The sequence below is a fragment of the Macaca nemestrina genome, chromosome 5 (assembly GCF_043159975.1).
Source record: "Macaca nemestrina isolate mMacNem1 chromosome 5, mMacNem.hap1, whole genome shotgun sequence".
Classification (NCBI taxonomy): Eukaryota; Metazoa; Chordata; class Mammalia; order Primates; family Cercopithecidae; genus Macaca; species Macaca nemestrina.
In genome coordinates, this window is record NC_092129.1 from 13,764,372 (window position 1) to 13,783,333 (window position 18,962).

Sequence of the window (18,962 nt, forward strand, 5' to 3'; positions counted from 1 at the left end):
AATCCAGATTCTTCACATGGCATATAATTCCATTTCAGATTTCATCTCTATCTATGTCTCCAATGATACTGAGTTCAACTTACTTACAGTTCTTCAAACACAGTAAATCTCATGATTCTGTACTTCTGCACATGCTAATCTCTCTGACCAGAGCACCTTATCTCTCACTTCTTCAACTGGCCTCTCCTTAGTCAGGTTTCAGGAGCCAGCTGAGGCATTACTCTTCTACAGAGGCTACCCCGACTACTCCCTTTCTGTGTCCCCTCATCCCCAACCATCCAAAGCTTTTACCGAATTCTCTTGCATGGCACTTACCAGTATATACCGTAACTGCCTGTTTATCTTGCCCACCTGTCTGCGAGCTCCTTGAGAATGAGATCATTGCCTTATCTGTTTCTCCAGTGTCTGGCATGGAATATTACACAGAGTAGATAATACATGTTTCTGAAATAAATAAATCTGAGGCACGATATGGAAGAACTCTAACTGAAAATAAGAATTTGATTTTGAACTTGTATGGACTGAAAAAAAGTGTATTCTGTCCTTTGCTCTAAATGAAAAACTAATGCCTTAACCTTCAATAATTCATATACTTTGGAATATAAGTAAAAATATTACATTTACAAGCTTAAAAAAATCTAATGCAATCTTTTTGCTGTCAGCATTCACTGAAACAGTGACAAGAATGACCTTCACAAATGCCCTCCCTTTATCTTTTGTGTTCCAAGATCACAAAGGCCTCAATAAACATTCAGCTACCTTCAACTGACCCTGCTTGTATGTGGTGCAGGCAGTTTACCACAGGTGAATAATCTGAGGAGCCACCTTCCTGAGACATTCATTCCTCCACCTCCCTTGTTTACTCGTCTTGAGATCTGCACCACAGTATTGCACGGTGGGTTTAGTTAACAAAAGTAGTGAAAGTATTTTTAAAGGATTACTGTTAAAATGTAGTGACTGCATAGGAAATACCAAGGCTGTGCTCTGAAAAGGCAGGCACCTTCTCACACAACCAGGTTTATTAGAACAGATAGAAGGGCTGCTACAAAATCTTTCCCAGAGGACCTCTAACCTCTGAGAGGAGTGAACTCCTTCCACAGCGGATAATATGATGACGAGCCTGTGACTAGATGGCCACAAGTAGGAGAATTTTTTTATGTCAAATTTAAAAATCTTATTCCCTAATAGAGCTATGCTTATTTTTAACCTAAAATAATGCTTTTCATTACTTACCAGCTAAATTACCTATCTCCTCCTCATCCCTGCCTCCCATTCCCCCGATTCTAAATTTCAGGAAGATATGTCACAATTTATTCTATGTGTTCCTGCATACCCTGGGATATGGCCATATATCGCAGGCTGTAATCATACTCCAATGTGTGAAGTTCAGAGCTATAAAAAGTGACGGGATGAATACTGAAAACATAACAATGGCTTCCTTCTCTGTTTCCTCCACTAAACAGCAAGTCTCTCTAGGACTTAGTGTCTTTGTCCTTTTTGCTTAGCACGCTTCTTTGCACAGAGCTACCTTTCAACAAACACCTGTAGAACCTATGTATGAATGAATAACAGCTATGATTTCTGCAAGGCTTTGAGAACATCTTGGCACATAAGAGTAGGAAAAGTTGGTATCAAAAAAAAGAGGATGAATGGATTTTTAAAATGTGTTATATACACACAATGGAATACTATCCAGCCATAAAAAAGGAATCCTGTCATTTACAGCAACATGGATGGAACTGAATTTATGATAAGTAAAATAAGCCAGGAACAGAAAGTTAAATATCGTATGTTCTCACTCATATGTGGCAGCTAAAAAAAAAAGCTGATCTCATAGAAGTAAAAGTTAGAAGAGAGGTTATTAAAGGCTGGGAAGAGTAGGGGGAAAGGGGGGAATATGAAGAGATCTGCTAAAGTATACAAAATTATAGCTAGATAAGCAGAATAAGTTCTAGCATTCCATAGCACTGTAGTATAACTATAGTTAACAATATTACATATTGTCAAATAGCTAGAAGAGAGGAAACTGAATGTTTCCAACACAAAGAAATGATAACTGTTCGAGATGACGGATTTGCTAATTATCCTGATCTGATCACTGCACATTGTAATTGAAACACTACTATGTGCCCCATAATTATGTACAATTATTATGTGTCAGTTAAAAAACAAAAAATAAACAGGAGGAGAGGGGACATATATTTATATTAATATATTATCTACTAATATTGGTGTATAATATATATTATGTTGAAATCCTTACATATATATTTACATGTATTTTTAATAACATAGAACTGAAAGGAAATTAACTTACCAAAAAAACCCTCTTTAAAAAATTCTCAAGAAAGTTGCATCATGAGAATTAAATGTCAAAACAAATAAATACCCAGAGAAGAGGAAGTAAATAATTCTACATGTCTGACTTTGGCTTGAAACATAGGCAACAGCTTTAAAAGAAATTTTAAAATGGAGATTTATAAAACAATGTTGAAAACACAACAAAGGAAAGGCTGTAAGTAAAGGAACAACAACTGATTTTTAAAACTCTGTATATGAAGTAAAAATATTGGCCAATTTGGTGAAAAAGCCAAACTGGTGAATAGGCATCTGATTTAACTACTTTTTCACTTTTCAACAGGTTTATGGTATGAGACAACCTTGCTCTACTCACAATGGAAGGGAGAAACTTCAAATCTAAACATGTCCAAACAGCAATAACGGGCTCAACTCAGAGCTGTTCAAAGACTGACCAATTGTGCTACAACAGCTGAAGGTGGCGTCTGTCTGCAACAGCGCCATTAAGTAGCAGTCAAAACATTCAGGGGTTACAAGCAGAGAACACATCTCCAGCCTAGAAAAAGACACACAGAATGCTATTTTTTAAATTGTTAAAAAAAAAGTCATTTTAACGTATAGTGAATCATAGACTTTCCATCTTGCTAAGAAGACAGTATGGCAAGTCTTTAAATATTAAAAATAGACTTTAAATATATAAAACTGATTGAAGGAGGAAAAATTAGTTGGACTGGTCTGAAAGACTGATGAAATTAGCTTCCTAAGAGAGGCAGGCAAACATCAAAGCAGTCTCCAACTTTCAAATAACCTATCTATACAAATGGGCAGGCAGCAGAAGTTCCCTCCCATTCCCAAATCACAATACAGACTTAAACACAATCCTTAACTAAGGTCTCTCAGCCTAAAGGCAAAAGCTGATTTCCAGTCTGACCATAGGAAGAACAACCCTCCAAGAGAACCATCTTCTTTTAGTAATCAAAAGGAATTAAAAAAATACTGCTGCTGACAATCACTCATCTACCAGTAGCATCCCTTCCTTTCCGTTCTTACTTTCTGGTCTCCAGGTTCCAGCCTAGCAAGGTAAGGTAAGAAGGAACAAACACAGCTTCTACTGCTTAGGTAGGGGAAATGTGGTCCCCAGCCACACCTCCATAGAAATAATATTGTTAAGTGGAAGTTTGTTATGGTTCAATTTGTTCAATTAGCCTGACTTCAAGTAAGAAGGGCTGAATACCTTTTTTGAACTGATTCCTTAAGCTAATCACCAAGTATTAATACTGCTTAGACACAGAAATATAGCCTGAGTCCTAAACAACTCATTTGCAAACTAACTTCAGAAGCAAACAGGAAATCTCTTAAAAAAAAAAAAAAAAAAAAAAAAAAACTCATTTCAGAAATCAGTTTCACGATAGCTTAAAACTTCTTTTGGATCAGTAGCTTTAAAATTGGTTTTATGAAACAGCAGGGTGCCATGAAATTTCACTGAGGATCAGAATATTATAAAGATTTTTTAAAAACTGTTTATTATTGAAACTGAGTCAGACAATAATGGTGCTACTTCAGTGAAAAATGTAACACATCAGTTGTGTATTTTTAACATAAAAGGAGTTGAACAAACTGCAAGACTATATATTAGTGAGTAATACTACATGAATGGACTCTTTGAAGGAGAAAATGTAACCGTTCAAGGAATGTTTAAATAGGGTCCTCTTATTACATTTTTGCTTACCATTAGAAGTCAAAGATGGGGTTCTAAAGTATGAAAAACATTTAAAAGCTTGTACAATTACAAAGAGTTTGGAAATTGTGGTCACTGGTTTTCGTTTTTTCTGTAATTGAATACAAGATAAAAATGATAAAACATTAATGTGACATTGTCTTACTCCATTTTGTGCCACTGTAACAGAATACCTGAGACTGGGTAATTTATTTAAAAAATCTTTTGTTTTGTTTTGTTTTCTCTTACAGTTCTGGAGACTGGAAAGTCCAGGGTCAAGATGCTGGCATTTGGTCTGATAAGGGTCTTCTTGCTATCTCCTTACATGGCAGAAGACAGAAGAACAAAGGCAAGTTAGCCAAACCCTGGGTGAAGCCTGTTTTATAAGGACCTTAATTCCATTAATGAAGGAGCAGTCCTCTGGCCTAATCACCTCTTAAAGACCTCACCTCTTTCACCTCTTAATACTATCATATTGACAACACCTAAATTTTGTAGGGACACATTCAAACCACAGCAGACATCAATGGCTTTTTATTAGGTTGGTGCAAAAGTAATTGTGGTTTTTGCCATTACTTTTAATACGACAGATGTAGAAGATAAGTTTCAAACCAAAGTCAGACAGGTAGCTGCAAATACATCAAAATGAAAATTCAACAAAGACAGGAATTGTTGCTTATTTATAATCTCATCCTCTTAGCCTAAAACAGTGGTTGGCACTTTGTAGTTGCTCAGTAAATAATTGTTAGATAAATGAATGAATGAAGTTTCCCTCTATAAATTCCAGAAATATTTGAGAAAATTTTAAAGATAATTTTTGTTAATGTAAAGTGATGTTTTACTGTAAGAAAGTATAAACTATACTGATATAAATATATAAGCATAAATACAAAATGATTAAAATTGATCATAGTCCTACCACTCAGAGAAAGCCACTACTATTATAACATACTGGTATATTTACTTTCAGTTCTCTTTCTTATGTATATTTTTAGACAGCTGAGATCAAACATTACTTAAAATAGTTTATCTAGACTTCAATGTTCACTTAAAGTTTTAATGTAATCCTTTCCCAATGTTATTGAAAATGAGGGTATTCATTATATACTTTTTAAATGTTGTATTTAAACATTCCAAAAGACCTGAAAACAATTTTTATCGACAAACAGGTTTTATATAAGTTACTGGCAGTAGATTACTCTCTAGTCATTGATACTTAATTTGTGATTAAAGACAAAACTATACTACAGGAAACATTTCAACCATTAAGTATGCAGTTTTGAGAAGAGATAGAATATTTCTTTAGTTCATTCGCCTCTACACTTGACAAATATTTATTGTTGACTTAATCCAGACTAAGTACTGAGAATACGATGAGCAAAACTACACAGCTACTACCCCACAGAGTTCGTAATCTAGTCAAAGGAGACAGACATTAATCAAACAATCAATAAATTAATTGAAAGTTATAAATGTTAGGAATAAGAGGTACATGGTCATATACGTCACTATTCAATAAAAGGAGTTGTTCTAGACTGGGGTGCGTGTGTGTGTGTGTGTGGGTGGGTGTGTTGTGTGTGTGTGCGCACAGCAGGGAATTGGGGGTAGGAGGTAGGTTGGAAACAATTTTGTCTAACATTTAACAAGTACTTCATTCAGTGTTAGTCAGGCCTTGTATTGGAAACATATGGCTTCTCTCATTTTCTTATTTAATAGTCACAGTATCTTATGAGTAAGAATTATCTTCCCTCACCTTACAGATAAAGAAATTCGGACTCAGAGATAAGTCAAATAACTTACTTAAGATTATACAGCCACTAAATAATGAACTGGGATGCAAACCCAGACAATAAGACAGCAGAGCGCTTAAGTCATATGCCACATATCCCACTTCCCTGCGTAACTGACAATTATACTAAGATATAAAGGATAAGCTGGTGTTAATAAAGCATGGTGTTGGGGAGGGGAAGACAGAACATTCTATGCAGACTGAGAAACATGAGAAAGCCCCAAGATAGGAGAGACTGCGATAAATTAAAGTGGGAACAACAGCAGTAACAAAATCAGTGAACTAAGTAAGAACATAGAGAGCAATGGGAAATACGGAGATGAGACTGGGAGATGAGGCTGGGCCAGTGAGAGCTCTCATGGGCCACATGAAGGCATTCCTAAATGCAATGAGAAGGCATTAGATGCTTTCACTGCTTTTATTTGAAATTCAAACAATTAAGGGAAAGAAAATTCATACAGGGAGGATTTCATGAATCAAGAACTAGAAGGACGAATACTCGCTCAGTTTTGAAAATATTTTCTAGGACCTATCATATCTGTACTAATAAATATGCATACTTCAGGAATTTAAAAAGTGGTAGCTTTTAAATACCCTTTAAAATAAACCAAATGTAGACAAATTTAACAGGTTTGGGTTTTCCTTCTGGGTCTGGGCAATTACATTTACTTTGTGCAATTTTAGTAGTTTTCATCTTTATTTTGGAATTACTTCTTGTCCCAGTTTTATCCTAGTCAATTTTTTATATTTTTAATATTATTGGCAAGACATTTCTTTTCCTTTTTTTCTTAATTTTTTTGGGGAGAATCTGGGAAAAATTCCCTGAACACAGATCTAAGTAATTGTCAATTTAATTTTCTGCCGATTATTCATACCAATGATGAACAACAAATTTACTTAAATATAGAAACTGAGACTAACTCTAGAAGTTAGGATGATGGAATAGAACTTAAATGTCATAAATCTTAAGAATATTAAAATAATAACCTAACAAAAATAGGAGGTAAGAGGAAGGAAAAAATAAGTTCATTAATTTTCTCAGTTTAACAGAAGAGAGTGATACCGTCTAAAGGTGAAACACACAGTTTCAAAAGATATTTTTATACCTGATTTTTTATAATTCTTAAAAAATACAGTAAAGAATTCCTTTAGAGCTCTATTGGGAGTAAGTATTATTTTTGCCCTAAGTGGAATTACTGATAAAAAGATAAAATTGTGTTACACCAATTTACGTGTCTATAAGCAGTGTATAAGAAAGCCTGGTTTATAACATCCTGACCCACACGAGGATTATCTCCTGAAAGACAATCTACTAAGATAGCAGGCACAAAAGAAATAATAGTCCCCCAAAACATTTCTTCTGTCATTGTGAAGCTGAGCTTTTTGGCACACTTGTTCAAAATTTTTATTTATAACATCCATTTTTCTATTTTTGTCTTTTGCTTTTTCTTATTGATTTTATAAGCTTCTTTATACATTAAGAATATTAACCTTTTTCATACATGATACAACTCATTTTTCCAACTTATGGTTTATATTTTAAATTTAAGGTGCTTTTTGATGTACTTAATTTTTATGCAATCAAAACTATCTTTTCCATTAAAGCTTTCTTCCTTTGTTTTTATGCTTTAAAAGACCTTCCCTAACTGAAGGTCAAATTAAATAGCAGTTCTATTTGTTAGTATGAGGTAGGTCCAAACTTCATACTTTTCTTCAAGAAGGTGAACAGTTGTTCCAGTATATCTATGGAACCAGCCGTTTGTCCGGAACATATGGATACGTTTTTGAGGCATGACATCTGCCCACACAAGGTTCTAATCCTCACCTCTACCTGCTAATAGCCACGTGCTTCTCCTTCCTGAAGAGAGAATCCTCTTTCTACCTGGTCCCTGGGTGAAAAGAGGAAAGGGAGAGTAGGATAATCCTGGTCCTCATCTCCCTTCAATTTATTTTTTGCATCTAACTCTCTTCACTTTCCTCTCCAATCCTTCTTGGGTCCCTAGTTTTTCAGACTCTACTTTCTTGTTTTCAAGTTGTGTGGTATTTTTCAGAAATGTAATTTGGTATTAACTAATGAAAGAATATATAATAAAAATAATGGTAGCCGGGTACAGTGGCTCATGTCTGTAATCCAAGCACTTTGGGGGGCTGAGGCGGGTGGATCACGAGGCCAGGAGCTCAAGACCAGCCCGGCCAAGATGGTGAAACCTTGTCTCTACTAAAAATACAAATAAATTAGCCGGGTGTGGTGGCAGGCACCTGTAATCCCAGCTACTTGGGAGGCTGAGGCAGAGAACTGCTTGAACCCAGGAGGTGGAGGTTGCAGTGAGCCTAGATCACGCCACTGCACTCCAGCCTGGGGGCAACAGAGTGAGACTCCATCTCAAAAAAAAAAAAAAAAAAAAAAAAGGAAACCAGAATGGTTATTTCAATCAACAATATGGTTCAGAGAAGTCTAGTAACCATTACAAAAAAATTATCACTAAGTAAGATAGTGCCTAAGAGAGATTATTTTTAAATTTCCAAAAATTGTGTAAGATCTATACTAATTGTCCATGATATATGGTAGGTACTCAGTATGTTTGTGGTTGGGAAGAATTTTTCTTTTTAGATCTGAAAACATAGGCATTGGGTATAGTTTTAGATTTCAGAATTTTTACTGCCAAAATATTTTATGCCAACAAATGTAGAAGAATACAAAGGAGAAAACAACCTAAAATTTCCTCACAACAAACTACTTATGATTCACAATTTAGTAACCTTTAGTTATTTCTGTTAGCTAGGTGCCAGTGAGAACTTTATTTCTAAAACAACTAGAGAAACCACCACACTTTTAAAAAGGTAATTTTCACTGGGTGCAGTGGCTCATGCCTGTAATCCCAACACTTTGGGAGGCCAAGGCAGGAAGACTGCTTGAACTCAGGAGTTTGAGACCAGCCTGAGCAACACAGGGAGACCTCATCTTTACAAGTAATTTAAAAATTAGTGAGGCATGGTAGCCTACACCTTTCCCAGCTACTTGGAAAGGCTGAGACAGGAGGATAACCTGTGCCCAGGAGGCTGAGGCTGCTGTGAGCCATGATCATGCCGCTGCACTCCAGCCTGGGTGACAGAGCAAGACCTTGTCTCGGAAAGACAACAACCACAAAAAGCAATTTTCTGGGCTACTTCTAATCTCCTACAAGATGCATCATTAACTCTAAGAAGAGGCAATACAGGCAAATTAAAAGTAGTCACTGTCATCAAATGCCCTGGTAGTGGCAGAAAATGGACAGTAGGCTAACCCAAGTTCCATTTCCAGCTTCCTTCTGTCTGTCTCTACTACAGAGGCTATGAAAGTTAAACACCTGACTTCCCAGCCTCCCTTGAGAAGCTATGTTACACAGTTATCACCAATGAGATACAAACAGAAGTCTGCTAGCACTGTCTCCTTTCCTTCTCGCTGCATAGCACATTATTTGTGATGTGTAGGAGGCAGCTTCCAAGATGGCTCCCAATGATGCCTGCCTACTGAAGGGACTACTTCCTTGTATAGTCCCTTCCCATACTGTATCAGGGTTCTGTGAAAAAATAATATGGCAGGAGTGATAGCTCACTTCCAAGATTAGGTTATAAAAGACATTGCAACTTCCATCTTGTTCTTATCTCCATCTGTCCTCTCCCTCCCCTGACACACACACTCTAGACCCTCCCCTCTCTCTCAGATCATTTGCTCTGAGAGAAGCCCACTGCCATGCCTTGAACCCTGTAGAGAGATCCCTATGGTAAGGAACTGAATCCTCCTGCTGACAGTCATGTGAGTTAGTTTAGAAAGCAGATCTCCAGCTCAAACAAGCCTTCAGAGGACTGCAGCCCCAGCTGGTATCTTGACTGCAACCTCATAAGGGACCCTGAGCCAGAACCTCCCAGCTAAGCCATTCCTGAATTTTCAACCCTCAGAAACTATGTGAGATAATTAATATTTATTGTTTTAATCTGATACGTTTTAGGGAAATTTTGTTACACAACAATAGATGCCAGAAATATAGTGATGCCTGAAGGTACAACAGCCTTTTTACAACCTTGATACAAATCACATTCTAAGGATGGCAGTGGGCTTTTATTAATGTAGTTGAACATCACATCAGCTCTGGACTGCCTGATTAAGACTTCTTGTGGAGGCAGACCCCTATCTGTTTCTACTACATAGTAGGGTTTTTTGTTATTTGCAGCCAAACACATTCCAGACTGACATCAATTCCCAAAACTCAATTACTGTTTCTAAAGAAAGGTTCCTCTTATTGAAGGATCTGCCTCTGCTCCGAAGTTCATACTTCTCTTATCTTCTGGAACCCAGTTGTTCATTTCATGATCCAGAAAAAATATTCAGGCTGTCCTGCAGGAACTCCTAGTATTTAAAGGCAGTCTCAAGGATTATCCCCTTCATTCAGCAAGCAATTACAATACTTTTAGTAGAATGCCAACTTTTTAAAACATGTCTCCCTTTGACATACTAAAAACTTCATTCAGCTATACCCCAAAACACAAAGAATTCAGAAATGTATTCCAAGCTGCTGGATCATATAATCCATAGGAAAATGAGTTTCTCTTGATGATAATCTGCTATATCACATGAATTCCAGGAACATGTTTCAGCCCAAGAGAAGGAACTGGCTGTCTCTAGATGAGGTTCAATCATGTAACACATGATGTTTCAGTCAATGACGCACTGCATATGCAACAGGGTCCCCTAATATTGTATGGTATCTTTTTTTTTAACTATACTTTTCCTATGTTTAGATATATTAATTAATTAATTTTTTGAGGCAGGGCCTCGCTCTGTTGCCTAGGCTGGAGTGTAATAGCATGATCACAGCTCACTGCAGCCTTGACCTCCTGAGTTCAAGTGATCCTCCCACCTCAGCCTCCCAAGTAGCTGGAACTACAGGCACACACCACCACACAGGACTAATTTTTGTATTTTTGTAGAGATGGGGTTTCACCATGTTGCCCAGGCTTAGATATATTTAGATATACAAATAATTACCATTGTGTTACAACTGCCAGTGTGGATTCAGTACAGTAACATGCTATACAGGTTTGTAGCCTGGGAACACTAGGTTACACCACATAGCCTAGGCGTGCAGTAGGCTATACCATCTAGGTTTGTGTAAGTACACTCTGTGATGTTTGCCCAATGACAAAATTGCCTAATGACATTTCTCAGAACGTATGTCCATCATTAGGAGATGTGTGACTGTACAGAAAGAGTGAGAATTCAGCTCAGAAAAATCTCTCTTAAATAATCCCACATTCTCCTCCTAACTGCTTATCTCTTTCTAGATGCCAAAAGATGCCAAACATTGTAACACATAACAGAAGAAAAGTTTCATTTGGCACAGAAGTCAAAGTAATTTAGATCTAGTGACCTTGCTTTGTTTTTTCTTTCCAAGTGAACAATTGCTCAGAGATAGAAGCAATGCATCCCCAGAAGAGGAAGAAAAATGACAGGAAATCCCGATCCACACTTGACCAAAATCATCAAACAATCTAGGCAACTGGTGTTCACTTGTATGACAGCTTTTTAAGTTGTCAGCAATTCTTGGCAAATACAAGAATAGAAAATAACTTCAGTAAAACTCTGAGCTAAAAGGCTTAATATTCTCATGGGTGTCTTGCCCGTATAAAGGGTGGGTGGGTGGGGGGGTACCTAAACAAAGGAAATTTAGTCAGAGAATAAACCTGCTGTAAGAGATAACATAATCCAAAATATCAAGTATACTATATTTGAGGAAACACCAAATTTAAAATGAAGTTTTTCAAAATTTATGTAACTCCATATATATCACTTCATATATATATACAAACACACACACACATATAATTTACAGATAATAACTTCTTAACATTTAACCAACCTAAGGAAGCTATTTCTTAAAATTTAATTTTAAGATAAATTCATTTTAACTTTGAGATTTAAAAAACAGTCTAAGATCTTTGAAGCTAGCCAGAGTACATTCCTGATTTCTAATAGTACTGCTTAATCATAGCCAAGCAGACACAAAATGGTGTTTCATAAAAGTGTGATAGTTGCTACTGCAATGATCAGTAAGTTTGCTTTTAATGTTTATTCAGTTGCATATTTTCAGAACATGACATGGATTGCTAAAGCCTGAAACAGCTCCTTGATTTCAAAACATGGTCACTTCCATAACGGCTATATATAAAAAAGCAGAATAAGAGGGCAAAATTTTGTTTGCATTTTTATTTTTAAAATATGGAATGCTTACACATTTGCATGTCATTCTTGCGCAGGGGCATGTTAATTTTCTCTGTATCATTCCAACTTTGGCATATGTACTGCTGAAGCAAGCACAAGGCGGGCAAAATTTGAAATGCTAGTTTCCATCCCACAGAGACCCACACAGTACTCCTTACATCATACTTAGAGAAGCTGTCATATTCATGCATATTTTTGCTTTTGATCTATGAAATTAATTTAGGGATAAATTCAGTTCTACTTTTTTATTTTTCCTTTGCTGCCCCTACTGGCTCTTCAAATAACTTACAATAACATATTGTTTTAAAAAGTTACTTATGATAATATTCCCGAGACTTTTCTGCAATTTGACGATGTCGTCCACTCACAGGAAGACAGGCCTAGACTGTAACAATGAACGTGAACTCCACCAGAGGCAAGACAATGTGACTAAACTCAGGGACTTCCCCTTTGCTACACCATGGTACTCTTTGACCTACTTTGGTTTTCTACAAATCATCCCTTTAGTTCTCAGCCTGAAAGCACCAAAGCTAGGCCTCTGTTAATCATAGATTAACAAACAATAACAAACAACAAAAAAGAGAAACACACATACATGTAAACACACACACACACACACACTTTAGATGAAGGAGTAAACAATCTAATCTGTGGAAAAAGCCACACCACTAAATAAAACATTAACAAAGGATAATTTTTTTTCTAGAATAGATTCTAAAAAATTTAAAAGGAGAATTTTTAGAGAAATATTTTAAGAAATGTAATAGCTTTTAAAATTAGTGTCTTGTATATGTATCCTGATCCATAGATCCCATCTTTTGCTTAAAGCGCCTGTTTATAAAACTTTACAATTTCTTTTCTTTTTTTTTTTTTTTTGAGACAGAGTCTCGCTCTGTCGCCCAGGCTGGGTGCAGTGGCCAGATCTCAGCTCACTGCAAGCTCCATCTCCCAGGTTTACGCCATTCTCCTGCCTCAGCCACCCAGGTAGCCAGGACTACAGGCGCCCGCCACCTCACCTGGCTAGTGTTTTTTGTATTTTTTAGTAGAGACGGGGTTTCACCATGTTAGCCAGGATGGTCTCGATCTCCTGACCTCGTGATCCACCCGTCTCGGCCTCCCAAAGTGCTGGGATTACAGGCTTGAGCCACGGCGTCCGGCCAGACTTTACAATTTCTAATTGGAGTGGGAAGAGAGATCTGACATGCTTGATTTGACCTGCCAAGTCTTTTTTCCTTTGGGAGAATATTCATCTGCCTTTTCTATTGATTAGTTCAGTACTGTGCAGTTTTATGAAGAGTCTAGAAAAGTGTTAGGTGAAAATAAACAGCAATGACAGTGAACTAATCTATTTTAGAAGGAAAATTCCTCAAAGGCAAAGACAATTCCCTCACTCATTTACCTTTTTAGGTCACAAAAAGTAGGCCATCAATAACTATAATTAGTGCAGCATCTGTAGGATGCTCGATTCTACTTTAACTACATAGAATAATTTAATCTCACTTAAATTATAATTAAATGAGATCAGTACTTAATGTGTCATAGAGCTATTAGTAAGCTTCAGAAAACTTGTTACTGGAATGTAGTAATTGTTCTCCACAAGATGAATGACCAAGGGAATCAGGAATAATGACATAATCTTCCTTCTCTCTGTGTTAAATTTATGCCAGGCAACTTTCAATGTCTCCAGGAAAAGTATCCACTGCTCTTTCTATCCTCCCCTCCCAGTCCTTGCATCAGGACAGACCAATTTCAAATCAAACACATTTAAATGGTTAAATCAATACATGTATATGAACCCTGATTTAATTTGTGATTAAATTGCTACTCAGAAAGTTAACAATTTCTTTAAAAATGCATTTTACTTTTTGAAATACCTCACATATATTATTCATAACTCAGTTGTATATCTGACTTTAAAATGTACATAATCTGAAATTAAAGCAACAGTAAGTTACTCCTAATTTTACATTTCCCTTAGGAAAAAAGAACAATGTACTAATATAGATACCTGTGAAACCACATCTGATTCCATGTATTAAACCTAAATAATAGACAGGCATGCTATCTAAGAAAAAAACAGCCTTGACCAAAAACTTTTTTCAATGAATTTAATATGTAGAAATTTTATATTTGTGTATAACATGTAAAATAAAAATTTTAAATTTTGAACACTTTGCTATAAATGAAAATTGTATTATGTATTTTAAGCAAAAATTAAAGGGGATGCATCAGAATTAATTCTACCTAAATATTTCGGAATATGCAGCAAACTTGATATTCATCTTCCTCTTTTAAATTAATTAACCTGCTGGGTGAGGTGGCTCACACCTGTAATCCCAGCACTCTGGGAGATGGAAGCAGGTAGATTGCTTGAGGTCAGGAGTTCGCGACCAGCCTGGGCAACATGGTGAAACCTCATCTCTACTAAAAATACAAAAATTAGCCAGGCATAGTGGCATACACCTGTAGTCCTAGCTCTTCGGGAGGCTGAGGTGGGAAGATGGCTTGAGCCCAGGAGGCAGAGGTTGCAGTGAGCTAAGAACGCACCACTGCACGCCAGCCTGGACAACAGAGCGAGATCCTGTCTCAAAAAAAAAAAAAATTAATCTAACAAATATTTATTTAGTTTTTACTATGTGCCTAATGAGTGATGAAAAAATAAATGATGAGAAAACCCTGATATGGTCTCTACCTACATTAAACCTCACTTTAGTGGAGGACAGAAATTAATCCAAGAATTATGTAAGCATGGTAAAATATGGTGCTCTGAGAAATAATGAGAGAGAACGGATCAAGTTAGGGAAGCTCTAGAAGGCTTTCTTTTTAAGAGACAGGGTCTTACTCTGTCACCCAGACTGGAGTGCAGCGGGGTAGTCACGGCTCACTGCAGCCTTGAACTCCTACTCTCAAGCGATCCTCCCGCCTCAGCCTCCCAGGTAGCTGGGACTACAGCCATGAGCCACCACGCCCAGCCTAGAAGGCATTCTTGAGGAAGTTAGCATTGAAAGAAATCTGAAAAATGAACAGGGGGAGTTTATTAGATGAATAAGAGAGCAGAGGCAAAGCTCTGTCCAGGTAAAGGAAAAAGCATGTCAAAGGCTTTTGAGCAAACATAAGCAGCAAGCAAAGAGGGCCTCTAAGTCTGGGGTGCACAGAGCGAGGAAGAGCACATCACAAGATGAGGCTGCCGAGGTCAGCAGCCAGACCACGGAGGGCCCTGCAGGGAGGCTGACTATTCATCTTGGCTTACCCCTGTTGACTTGGCGTAATCCCTTCTCTCACAGTGTCCCACTTTGGATGATTAATTATGTGAGGCCATGTAAACACATTTATCTTTAACCAAAACACTATGAGAAGTCATATATAAAAATTTTAAGGTGGTGTGTGCGTGTGAGAGAGAGAGACAGAGAAAAAGGTGTATTACAACATGAATTAATACACAGTAGTCCCCTGGTATCTGTGGGGTACACATTCCAAGACCCCCATAAATGTGTGAAACCACAGGTAGTAACTGAACCCCCTATGTACTATGTTTTCTCTTATACATATATGGCTATGATAAAGCTTAATTTAGAAATTAGGCCCAGTAAGAAATTAAAAACATTAAGTAACAATAAAATAGAATAATTATAGGAATATACTGTAATAAAGATTAGGTGAATGTGGTCTCTCTCTCTCTCTCTCAAAATACCTTATTACACTGTACTGCTGGTAAGCGAAAGCAAGGGAAGTGAAACCATAGATAAGGTAGGACTGCTGTATGAAGGTAAATATACAACTTCATCTGCAAAGTTTGAAACACACTTCATAGTTGGTCTCAGGGAGAACAAGATATCTGACATTATACCAAATGAATGGGTAATAAAGTCTTCCTGCAGGGAGAAACAGCCCTTGGTCACTGCCCTCCCTGTCTGAGTCCTAGAAAATCACCTTGCAGAGGTCGGGCAGGCTTCTGGCCTGAGAGGGGAACATGAATATGTCTGTCAGCCAGGGTAGAGACACACCTCTATATTAGAGAGAAGAGGAGAAGGAAACTGCCAAGATAGGCTCAGGAATAACTGTTTGAAGAGAAATAAGTAGGAGGTTGGGGTGGTGGGAGGGAGCACATGAGAAAAGAGAGGAAGTCTGCCCTTGGGCAGGGGGTTCGGGGGAAGGCCAGCAGGCTGCAAAGACCAACGACTTGCCCCAAATTTTCCATGAGCCATACCCAATAGGCAACTTAATTACAGTGATGGGACCAGAGGGGATAGAGATGATATGGAAATGTTCATGGAGACACAGCAATCAAAATTTAGGGAACCACAGCTGGGGAACTGTCTGCTCATCCCAACTGAGAACTCACTATCTTGCCAGTGAAGATGAGTTTTGCCTAATCCTTGAATCCTGAGGTCTTCTCTGAGATTAATGCTGTGATTACTACTGTTTCCCCTTTGCATTTTCCTATGTACCCTTGCTGATCCTTTTGCTTTTAAACTTTTGATGATACTTTGATTCAAATATGTCTTGTGTTACCATCTTTTAATTTGATTGTCTTTCTACTCAATCTACAAATTCCTCACCAGGGGAGTTTTAACCACTTACACACAAAGCTGTTCATTATATATTGTGAAGTTAATGCATTTCAAAAGAAGAAAAATACCTTCTACAAGTTGTCTGGTACCCAAAAATGTCTGAAAATAGTTATCCTTTTAAAAAAGAAGAAAAAAGCCAAAAAAACTAAAAAAAATTAGATTTTCATTTACCCCAACTTGTAGCCTTTTACTCTACCCATATCAATGCTGAATTAAATAGAAAAAATAAAATTAAGCCATGTATAGATTTTGGATCTAAAGAACTGAAATTCATGACATGGAAATTAACAATGAATGGTAAAATCATCATGAAATAGTCTTAGAATCTTAGTGAACCAGTATTTAGCCTTGTCACTAAACTGGCTTGATTGATATCTGTCAACTTCTAGAGTTTCCCCCACTGCCCCCTTTTTTTCCTGCAGGCTATGATCATTCAAATCCTCAAACAGCTATACCCTTATGTTCTTGATTTTATGCCAAGATGATAAATAAAGGTTTATAGATGACTCCAGAGTTAGCTCAGAGTCAATAAACCGAAAGGTGACCTAGTCCACATATCAGGCTATAATGGAAAATAGTGTATTTAGCCCCAAAGCATCATGGATTCAGCTACCTAGACAATACTCTGCCCAATGATGTACTAATTAACACCAAAATAGAAAATGATTTAGGATAGTATGTACTTTAGAACAAAAGGAAAATCTGAAAGCCACAGTTCATCATCCATCACCAAATCAAAACATGGGACATAAAAAATATCAAATGAAAGAAGAGAAGAGAAGAGAAGAGAGAGAGGTGGGGTGAGGGAGAGGGAGAGACAGAGCGAGGGAGAGAGAGACAGAGAGAGAAGGAAAGAAGAAAGGAAGGAAGGAAGGAAGGAAGGAAGGAAGGAAGGAAGGAAGGAAGGAAGGAAGGAAGGAAGGAAGAGCAAGCATAGATTATATGAAGTATAAACAAGTCTATATGGCTAACAGTATACTTTCATGTTGGCAAAATCTGTGTGGTGATAAACTAGTAACAATTTAGCAATCTCTACATATGTAACAGGCAAAACAGCAACAACAGCAACAATAACCAGTCCTCTGTTTTACTTTCTACACTCTAGTTGCCTGCATGTCTTCATATTACATACTGTGACAATTTAAAAATAGTTACCAAGAATAGTACTGTGTCCTCTTGTTTTCCTCATCAAGTATGTAACATAGGTTACCTGTCACATAAGAAATTGTGCTATTTGAATTGCAAAATTTTGCACTTATTTTCAATCCCTCTCTAAGTTCCCGAATTGAATAGCCCATTAACTCTTTTTCAGTTCTCTATTCCTATTATTTCCCAGTTTTACATCTATTTTCATAACCTTTATAAGCATATATTTTCCTTAACTATAGGCATACCTGAGAATCATTATCACTATCAGTGTTCTTACAGGTTTATAAAAAAATATTATTTTCCTCTAATACTATTATTTATTATGATGATTCTCAGATTAAGAATAACTATTGTTATTTAGTTTCTTCTTTTCCTGTTTCCATTTACTCATTCAATTTTCAGAGATTTCTTTTTATTTTTCCAATTTTGAAAGAAGTAACAATTCACTGTGATTGAAATAACTAAAATATAAATTCACTTGGTTTTTAAAAATCACCCAATTGTCCCTCTCACACATTCCTTTCTATTTGATCATGAAGACATAGGGAGGAAACTCTGAAGCAGAGTCATTTTTCTTTCTTAAATAGCTTCAAATGTATAACAAGATGACTAGAGGATTAAAAAACAAAGAAAAGCAAGATATTGGGCCACTGTAATAAGGACAAGGTTGCAGGCCAAAAAATAAAATAAATGTGTGTTCAGGTGTAGAAAAGACTCTGGATCACACATTCGTCTTTCTGACATATGTGATTGTAATATTCTTGGTGTCTTAAAATATTGACCCCTTATTAAAATACAAAAAAAAATTTCTTTAAAATATTAATTACTTTGATATTACTTTAAAATATTGAAATTATTACTGTACCTTTTCTCTATTATAATAGAAGATATTATCTATAATTAGAATCTAAAACCAATACACTGAAGGTATTTTACAAAGTTAGAACTCCTTTTTGTCTAACGTAAGAGCCTAAACTAAGAGTAAGATCACCCCTTAAATCTTAAAAGAGGCAAATTTAAGAGGAATAAAAGAATCACTACTATCCATACTCAGTGAAAGGTAAAATTATGAAACTAATACAACAGTTCCTGGTTCTACATTCAAATCAATTATTTCCAACTAACACATATATTGACAGGTAATACAAAGCCTTTGTTAGATCCTGTATCTTGATTTCT

General features: G+C 36.6%; 1 protein-coding gene and 1 non-coding gene across 3 annotated transcripts in view; both read right to left on the reverse strand.

Moving 5' to 3' along the window:
- The window catches only part of LOC105492043 (sestrin 1), a 107,679-nt gene that overhangs the window by 59,494 nt on the left and 29,223 nt on the right, over positions 1 to 18,962 (reverse strand). The window lies entirely within an intron of this gene.
- Positions 12,055 to 12,159, reverse strand: LOC112428518 (U6 spliceosomal RNA). Its single transcript, XR_003020503.1, has one exon. It is a non-coding gene; the product is annotated as a U6 spliceosomal RNA (small nuclear RNA).